Here is a 9,979-nt window from a genome sequence, read left to right on the forward strand (position 1 = left end):
TATATATATATATATATATATATATATATATATATATATATATATATTTATACTAGCTTATACCCGCGGGTTTCACCTCACGTTTTTATACAAATATGAAAAATAATTTAAGGATGTTATATCTTATTTCTGTGCCCATTTTGTTATGGCTCGCTATTTTTTAAGCGAGTTAAGGTATTTAGGCCATTTAAAACTATGAAATTATAAAATCTGGTCTGCGCGCTAGGCATACGAAAGACATCAATCCCTCTAAGTCTACCTTAAAATGGTTCCAGGGATACGATGCGTGAATCTGTAACCTTCTTGGAGGTGCCACGGCGGGTTCTAATATTTCCAACTCAAATTTAGTAACCTGGCTTTGATAAAATACCACTTCTGATTACTGTAGCAAATGTCTCAAGAGAGCTTTAGATTATAAGGCCGAAACCGGCCCTCCCTTTTCAATTAAATGATTTTTTTCTTTCAGTACGGCTTTTATAAAATAAATCTCCATAACAAATTTAAAATACTTCCAGAGATTTTCTATCCTTCCATATATATGTATTACGAAGTTTTTAGTATGTATGGGAGGCAACATGCCTCCTTATTTAATAACTCATATTTTTTCCATGAGCAATTGATACATTTTGTATACACAACTCCATACCAAGTTCCAGTATTCTTCCACAAACACTTCCAGGGATATGTGGTAAGAAAAAGTCAATTTGTACAGGAAGTGCCACGCCCCTTTTTTCTTATAACCCTAATCTTCTTCCATGACTATAGAATTGATTTTACATACCCCAGTACCAAGTCCCAGTACTCTACCATGAACACCAGAGATATGCAGTATAAAACAGTAAATTTGTACGGGAGGTACCATGCCCCCTTTTCGAATAACGCAAATTTTTCTCCATGAGAATGGAATTAATTTTGTACACACATCTCGGTGCAAAGTTCGTTAATCACTGGCTGGATGGTTGAATAAGGAAAATGAATTAGCAACAAGAGTTTACGGGGTGTACATAGCACAGTGGTTAACAGGCTAACCTAATAATCACGCACGCCGCCAATTTACTGTCAAAAATTTCTCATGCACATACAACTTGTATGGGACCAACCGAAATTGAACGGCGTGCGTATGAAGCTAACTCAATTTCCAATTTTTGTTCTGCGTGACATTTTGATTTGACGTTTCGCTCAATGAAATCAAATGCAAACGCACGCAAGCCAATTTCGGGTGACGCAAAAAAACAAATTCGACGGCGTGCGTACCAGAACGCAAGCCGCGAATATTAGGTTAGCCTGTAACGCTTCTGAGTTTGCACATCGATTACGCAGGTTCGATCCCTGCTGAAGTCTAGAAAAAAGAAGTCTGATGAGGAGATGTGGTAATCTCCGAAATAACTTTTACCGCTTAAATTTTTTTGCTTTTTCAATTTTTCCTAATAAATAATAATATTATTAAAAATATATTTTTTTTAATCGCAGTTACGATTAACAGTTAAGTCAGATTAAAATTAATCATGAATAATAAGATTGAATTTAATTGAATTAACTAGTTGATTAAAATATCAATCGATTAATGTCAACATTGATTTCACATGCATATCTCTATACCAAGTTCCAGTTCTCTCCCACAAATACTTCCAGAGATATGTATGTAATATGAAAATTCGGAATTACTTTCAGTCTAAGACCATCCTAGCGAAATCCGTAGCAAGTGTACCAAATTTCGTTGTGAATGGGAAACCGGTTAAGGAAGTAGCCAATTTTTCAATCCAGGTCATAACCCATCTGTGAGGAAAATTTCATTTTCAAACAGGTGGCAATTCTTAAAAAAGTTGCCTATTTTTTAAATCTGGGTCAAAAGCTATCTGTGTGCAAACTTTCATGCAAGTCAGTTCAGTAATTTCCGGTTATTAATATAATTAAACTTTTCGAATAGGCGGCAACTCCTAAAATAGTAGCCTATTTTCCAACGAAGGTCATTAGCTATCTCTGTGCCAAATTTCATACAAATCTGTTCAGTCGTTTCAGCGTATTAATTTAATTAACCTTTTTTAACAGGTGGCATCTCTTCCAAAAAATTCACCTGTTTTCCACTGTAGGTCATAAGCTGTCCGCTTGCAAAATTTCGTGCAAATCCGTTCAGACGTTTCCGCGTATTAATTTAATTAAACCTTTTTAGCAGGTGGCAACTCTTAAAAAAATTATCCCATTTTCCAACCTAGCTCATAAGCTATCTGTGTGAAAATTTCCATGCAAATCAGTTCACTCATTTCCGCGTATTAGTTTAATTAAACATTTCTAACAGATGGCAACTCTTAATAAAAGTAGCCTATTTTCCAACCTATGTCATAAGCTATCCGTGTGCTAAATTTCATGCAAATCCGTTTAGTCGTTTTCGCTTATTAATTTAGTTAAACTTGTTTTACAGGTGGCAACTTTTAGCCTACTTTCCAATCTAGGTCATAAGCTATCTGTGTGCAAATTTTCACTCAAATCCATTCAGTCGTTTCCGAATATTAATTAAATTAAATTTTGTAACAGGTGGCAACTGTTAAAAAAATAGCCCATTAACCAATCTGGCCCATAAGCTATATGCGTGCAAAATTTGATGCAAATCCGTTCAGTCGTTTCCGTGTGATGATTTCCCAAACTTCCAAACATACAAACTTTGACATTTATAATAGTAAGAGTAAGATATATATATATATACATATATATGTATATATATATATATATATTTATATGAGAATTGAAGTCGGATTTGTCTTTTGCTTAAAAGTTACATGTTAACGTATGAACTTTTGTATATAGAGCGAGAGAAAAGATGTATCTACATTAGATTTATGACTAGGTGTGGCCAAGTTGTATTAAACAAGGTGTGATGGACAACTCAGTGAGGCTCTCTTTAAAGTACTATAACATTAAAAAATATAAACAAATGATGACTCTTCTGTGAAAGCGGTAATGAATTTATACTTTCTCTTTGGCATTTTCTAGGGGTAATTAACACTTTGTCGCAAAAATTTATATTGGAGGTGAACCACGCACGAACGACAAACGAGCAAAAAGAGCTAATTAGCGTCACGAAGGGCACTTTGCACTTAAAGGTACTGTGGGTATATCGATCATCAAATATTGCTCGCGCAAAGTTCAACTATCGGGAGATGTAACTATTTCACAAATGGCATTGGTAGTGATTTTTGAACTTTTATTCAAATGCAATTAAAATCTGGACACTTAAACGAAACCCGGATAGTTTAAGGTTGGACCGGACTCCGGGACAAGTAGCCTAAAACCGGGACATGTCTGGGAATACCGGAACGCTCTACGTATAACCTTAATGTTCGATGTGTGTAACATTTATGGAGACAAGTAATAAAAAAAAAAAAAAAATTGGCGAAATCGATTTATTTTAAAGCGTCTTAAAAATGCAATAAAAAGTGCACCGAAGCATACATAACTCCGAAAATTTTCCCATATGGTTGTAATAATCAGGGAACGGATTTTTTGGAAATTGCGTTTTTTCTGCTAAAGAGATAGAGTATATTCAATTAAGAATGACCACGATTTAGCTTTCCTTGATTCCATATATCGTCGTTTAAAGTACAAAGCCGCGTATCGTCATTCTGCAAACCCGCGTAACTGGCATTGGCTGCCAAAAATTGGATTTGCTCACACAAGTTCCTGGCACAATCCTTATCCATTCGTCCTGAAATATACTACCAAAAATGCGATTGCTTTATAAAAAATTATAGTTTAAAAAACTAAAACCTTCCTATTATGATTGCCATTCGTACTGTCAACAGGTATGTAAATTGAGAATAGAAATCGCTGCATCTTTTAGACGCATCAATATTACATAGTTACATCCCGAGCGAATAAAAGGAAAGTAATAAAAAGAGAACCACTTTGAAATATGAGTGTTTTTAATCTCTAGAAAATAATTTATGAAAATTCAGATACGCGGTTTTGCATTACCTTGATACGCGGTATACACATCCGAAGTTGCCTTGTTTTTTGCCTTTTTTAAGATATTGGGTTTTACTAACCTTAATTGTAAAGGGCAAGCCCTTATTCCTGATAATATGAAAGTTTTAAACTTTCCATGCTCAAATTGGGCGCCACTTGTACATTTAAGGCTTTTCTTCGCGAACATCTAATAAAAATACTGCCAGAAAACTTCAAAATGCATCTTGTGGTTCAATGTTACTACAACTATAGCGATTAAAGTTTTGCGAGTTAAAAACTCAAATGGAGAAAATAGTCAAAGATTCAAAGTACACATTTTTTATTTAATGAAACTATGTAGTTCATAGTTTTTCTCTTTTTACTTGTAAAATAAATATTTCTAAAATAAATGTATTTTTGGATTATTGTTCGGGTTTTGTCTTTATTTAGTACCTTAGTTTGCCTTCTAGTGCCTTTTTCTGACTATTTTCCCTTTTTTTTGTAGGTTTTTAGGTCCTAAAAAATCCGTTGCCTGATAATAATTTTGTGTGTCAACTCCAAAAAAATGGAATTAATAGGATTATTTTAACACATACCTCCGATGCAAAACTTAACCTAAAAATGCCTTAAAAATACCATAAATGCCATCATTATTATATGAGGTTACGTTAAAAGTCGGAAATATGAGCCAATTGTTAGTTTCTCCTGTACGCGCTTTCTAGTGAACACGTTGCGCGCATAGGCGGTGAGCGCAGTGTAGCCACTTTACCACTATTGGGGTAGATCTACCACATTTTGGGTCATTTTTCACTTCTACCACAACTACCACATATTTTAAAAAATCTACCACAATTTTACTGGAATAAAATTATTAACCTAGTTTGCCAAAATGTTGCTTGCAAATAAGGTGACTAGCCAATTTGCTCCTTAATATGAATGTAAAAACCACGAAAATTTATTGTAAATATTGCGAAATTTCAATACTTTACTTGAAACTGAAATTGTAGCTGTTTAAAAAACCATATCAATTTCGATTTCAATGACAGTTTGTTTGTTTGTTTGTTGTTGATTTGTTTTGTCCGGTTTGTTTTGTTTTAGTTGCTTATTTGACGTATGTTTTTTCCTTCCTTTTACTCATTAATAATTCACAATACGCAATTTTAAGAGTTGTGTTCGCGAAGTGGAGGCAATTTCGTCGCAATTTTTGTATTTTTTTGTATGGCGAAGTTGAGAATCGTATCGCAGTTTCAGCTCAAATTGAAAAATTTGAAGAGAGCAACTGGGGTGATATATGTAGATATTCATATTGTTAAATGTAAGCTTCTAAAGTATTATATAAAACTGTGATGAAATACGTAAACGGTTTAATTTTGCTGATAATAGTTAAGACTGTTATAGGGAAGACAGACAAAAAGGATTATCTGCATAAAGATGCGTTAGTTGCATTAACTCGTGCATTTTCCTCTTCTAAATGCAGATTTAATGCAAGAAAATTTCGTGAGTTTTAACTGCATTCGCGAATTTAAGTATGGCAATGCTGCCGAACTTGACAACTGTTTACTATTGTGAATGGCAGAAGTTGAGTCAAAAGAAAATTGATACATACACATTCATTAATGATACATAATGAAAAACAACGAAAAATAAGCAAAGGTCAGTATTTTTTTTATTTAACGTAAAATTTAAACAAATACAAAACTCAACATATGTATTTCTCAATTTCAGATGTCAGCCACAAAAAAGCGTGTTTTATGGAGCGAGCAGGATGACCAAATCCTGATTGAGCTGTAGGCGGAATGGCCATACTTATGCTGATGTTTCTAAGTAAATGGCCGGGAAATTCAGCGCGCAGGACGTCCGTACCAAAGTGCGTAATTTGACCTAAAAATGTAGGTAAGTTCTTCTATCAGGGAATGTTTAGTTATTTGCCAACTGTTTTTGGGTTAGTGGGCGGAGGGAGAGCTAGTGAGGCTCTTGATATTCCACCCACTAGAAACAGCACAGTTTACACTTTGCAAAAAGTCATAACTGACCCCTCCAAACCTTCCACAAGCCCCTGGGAAGCCCATTGAAAATGGTATAACTCACTCCGAAATTCACAAAAAAGTGCATATTTCAGACCGAATTTATTAATAAATAGGGGAACGAACATTAGGCTTGCGAATGAAATGTAGGCCCTTGACTACAACCGTACTTACAAATTCTATGGATCGGGTCACCCATTCGGACACAATAGCTCGAAATCATTAGGCAAATAACTAAACCGTACCCCTTCTATCAAATAACTTGGTGCACAATATTAATATATGTATACGTACATAAATTTGCAGGGTTGAGAAAAAGAATGTGGGTGCGTCAGGTGGCAGTCCATTAACATGGAAGCATTATATCGCGGTACACCAAATTATTGCAGGAACCGCTGTTAACAATGCGGAAGTGCACGAGTCATTTTTATTAGTATGTATTTTCAGTTCACTTTTATTTCGTTTTCCAAAATATTTACATATGTAAATACATTTCCTATGAGACAATACTAAATGAATCCAGCCAGTCGGCAGTAGCACCATCTCAGCACCGTCAACACCTTCACCATCGACATCCATAGCAGCAGCATCGACGTTCTCGCCAGTACCACTGCTTTCAGCATCAGCTGTATCGCCTCGTGGTTCATGTGCACCTGCTTCTTCTAAAAGAAAAAGAAAACATTCGGGAGAAGTGATCACAATCATGCAGGAACTAGGGATGGGTAAATTCGATATTCGAATTTTTCGAGATTCGAATTTTAATCAAACTTTAGCTCTAAAATGGCGAATTTTTGAAAACGAACTTTGTAGTGCTAAAATTCGAATAGAATCCAATTTTTCTAGAAAAATCGAATTTCGTCTTAATTTTCAGAAAAGCAACTCTGCAACTTTCTTCTTTCTGACTGTGTGTGGCACCATATTTGCCTTCGGGATGCAAGTCTATAAAAGACATCAACGTTTTCTCGATCTGATGCAACAAAATATCGATGTATCCTATATAAAAATCGATATCTTTGATACAGCGTATGAATTAAAAGGTATTTTGGCGTGGAAATTAATTCTAATAATATTTGTAAATCTTTCATTTAAACAGAAATAAAAGGTTCTAAAAAAAATTCGACTGAATTATTCACATTTAAATTAGTTTTTTTTTTTGTTATTTAATACCTGCCAGATTGCAACTGAAGCAGATCTTATGTAACGTGAAGTACGCCAAAATTTCTTTTGTTTTTGTAAAGCAAGAAAAAAAATTAAATCATGTTATACGCCCCAAAAAAATTTTTTTCAATATGCTACATTTAACAAATGTTTGGATTTTTTTAGATATTGTTTTGAAAAAAAAAATTCTATTTGTATATATTTTTGGTTTTGAAGCTAAAAAGAGCGATATGGATAGTTAATCACATTAATATAAGTTCAACTGAATCTCTTTTTCGATTTGAGTTGTCATTCTTACAAATAAACTTTTTTTTTATTTTAATTCGAACTAAATCGAATTTGCACAACCAAATTTCGAATCGAATAATCGAATGGTTGGACAATGTTCGAAATTCGGAAAAAATCTAATTTCAACCCGCCACTACCCATCCCTAGCAGGAACACACAGAATTGCTGAGGAGTGTTGTGGATGATACCAAGGTGCTAACAAATGAGGTTGTTACTGCCCTAAGGGAGCAAATGACACCTCTAAAGAGTTTTTAAATTTAATGAAGATTTTAATAGATAAGTTTTAGAAAATAAGTGTACATATACTCGTCGTAATAACTATAAATCCACCACACATTGAAAAGTTTTACCAACTAATATTTTTATTATTTAATTTATTTTTTTTATAAAATATACATGTAGTCTATTCTTACGCAAAAACTGTACAAATCCACATTTCAAAAAGTAGATAAAAAGTAGCAAAAATGCGTCTATATGTTTAGCTTTTTAATACAATTTTTTAGAAAGAATTGTAGTGTGAATTTTTATAGCCTATCAAATATTAGTAAAATAAAGTGCAAGTGTGAAGTTTCTGAAAAATTCGGCTGACTTCTGGCAATTTTTTTGTTTTCGGTGTTCGTCATTTTCCTTCATATAAAAAAATTGTCAAACATACTTTGTATGCAAGAAAACACGCTACGCTACCAGCAAAAAAGAATTGCCGAAATTCAGCGCGATTTTTTAGCAACTCTACACTTACACTTAATTCTACTACAGTTCAATGGGCTATAATACTGCATATTAAAAACGTTTTTAAACAACATTAAAAAGCTTAAAACTTAGATGGAATTTTGCAGGATTTTTCAACTTTTTGCACAAAGTTGGAAGTTTGGAATTATACAGTTTCTGCTTAAAAATAGACTATATAGAAAATAATAAAAAAAATAGTTGGTAAAACTTTTCAATATGGAGTGGGTTACAATTATTAAGACGAGCGCATATTCAAATTAATAAGTATGTAAGTAGAATTAATGAAAACCAAATTTATTAAAAAGACAGTTAATAGTAAAAAAGTGGATTAGTAAAATAATGAATTTAAATATTTACTGGAGTTTTCGGATATAGATTAATGTTTAAAGAAAACTTGTAATATTTATGCTTACGGTAACTGCGAGCTATTGTATTTCTAATAGCGGACGCATTCACATCATTTTCGCCGACTCTTGTAGTGTGACTTGGCTGACTTCTAATATAAATACATATCTTCTCTTGGATCTTGCATCCAACCAATAGAAACTTCGTCGTTCTAAAATGCAGCATGTTCTAATTATGGTATTTATGGTTTTTGGGGCGACTTGTAAGCCTCTACCTATTTTTCTGAACCGTGCTTTAAGTTGACCGAATGCATTTTCGATTAGACGACGACACCTAGATAGTTGGTAGTTAAAGGATTTTTCTATAGGCGGCTGATTCGGCGAATATGGAAACGGTTTCATCATATACCGGGAGAAGCGAAAAGCAGAATCGTCTATTAGTAGAACGGGTACATTGATGCCGCCTATAGATTTGCTATTCTGCGTAAAAATATCGGCAGTTTCATGGAATCTTTTTAATGTACTCCTTCCGAAAATATAAGAGTCGTTGTTTCTACCAGCAAATCCAATATACCGGTGGTCACAGCTCGCCAGCAATACCAACCCTTGTAGTTGTAATAGTCTGTTGCATCATCTTTTGGTGGTTGAACTTCTATGTGGCAGCCATCCGCAGCTCCAAAGCATTGAGGAAACCCAATTCGCGCGAATCGATCAACAACTTTTCTGATTTCGTGTTGATTTGGAGGATAGGAATTAATGCAGTCAGATAGATTTTCGCATACTGCTTGGCAAAAATCCTAAACAATTTCACCAAGAGTACTGCGTCCTACTCCGAAAAGACTTGCAACAGTGCTGTACTCCGCTGCAGATCCCAATGCGAGTAGTAAGATAGCCGCTCTTTTATGAAGTGAAATGCATGCCTCATATGAGTGTCCGTCTTTTCGATGCCTCGAACTTTTTCACAAATCTCCGAAAAGTATTTCTATTGAGTAGAAAATTTTCTTTGAGACGATTTTCGTCTATTAAAGGGACATCACGCTCCCAAAAAGTGCCACTGCGATCATTTAAAGAATATCGCATGTTTATTGTACTAATGGAAATAAAAGATATGCTTACCAATTTCCACAGCTGCCTTTCTCTTATATCAGGAAGTGCAACAACCCCAGCTTCAAACATCGTGGTCTATACTTGCCAATGCATTCATTATTTTCATATTGTTGAATAATTTTAAGAGAAGAATGTTAAGTTTTTTTTTAAATAGGTAATTGTTTTTTGCCAACAAAATAGCTGCTAATCGTATTTTTTCTCTTCTTTCCATTTTGAGCTCAAAGTTTTTGTCAAATCAGCTGATAACTAAATGCGCAGGCAGGAGAAGAAAATTTGTTATGCACAATGGTGCTGTCTGTCAGGGGTTATAATGGTGATATGCAAACTATTTTATCGTTTCTTAACCAATATCCTTTTTTTTGAGGGTTTGGAAGAGTCGATGAACAGCGA

The 9,979-nt window shown here is 34.2% G+C and overlaps 1 pseudogene; it reads right to left on the reverse strand.

Moving 5' to 3' along the window:
• Positions 1-9,979, reverse strand: part of LOC118736317 — a 36,382-nt pseudogene that overhangs the window by 17,677 nt on the left and 8,726 nt on the right.

This window comes from Rhagoletis pomonella, unplaced genomic scaffold (assembly GCF_013731165.1).
Source record: "Rhagoletis pomonella isolate Grant_MI unplaced genomic scaffold, Rhpom_1.0 Rhpom_scaffold_00003, whole genome shotgun sequence".
Lineage (NCBI taxonomy): Eukaryota > Metazoa > Arthropoda > Insecta > Diptera > Tephritidae > Rhagoletis > Rhagoletis pomonella.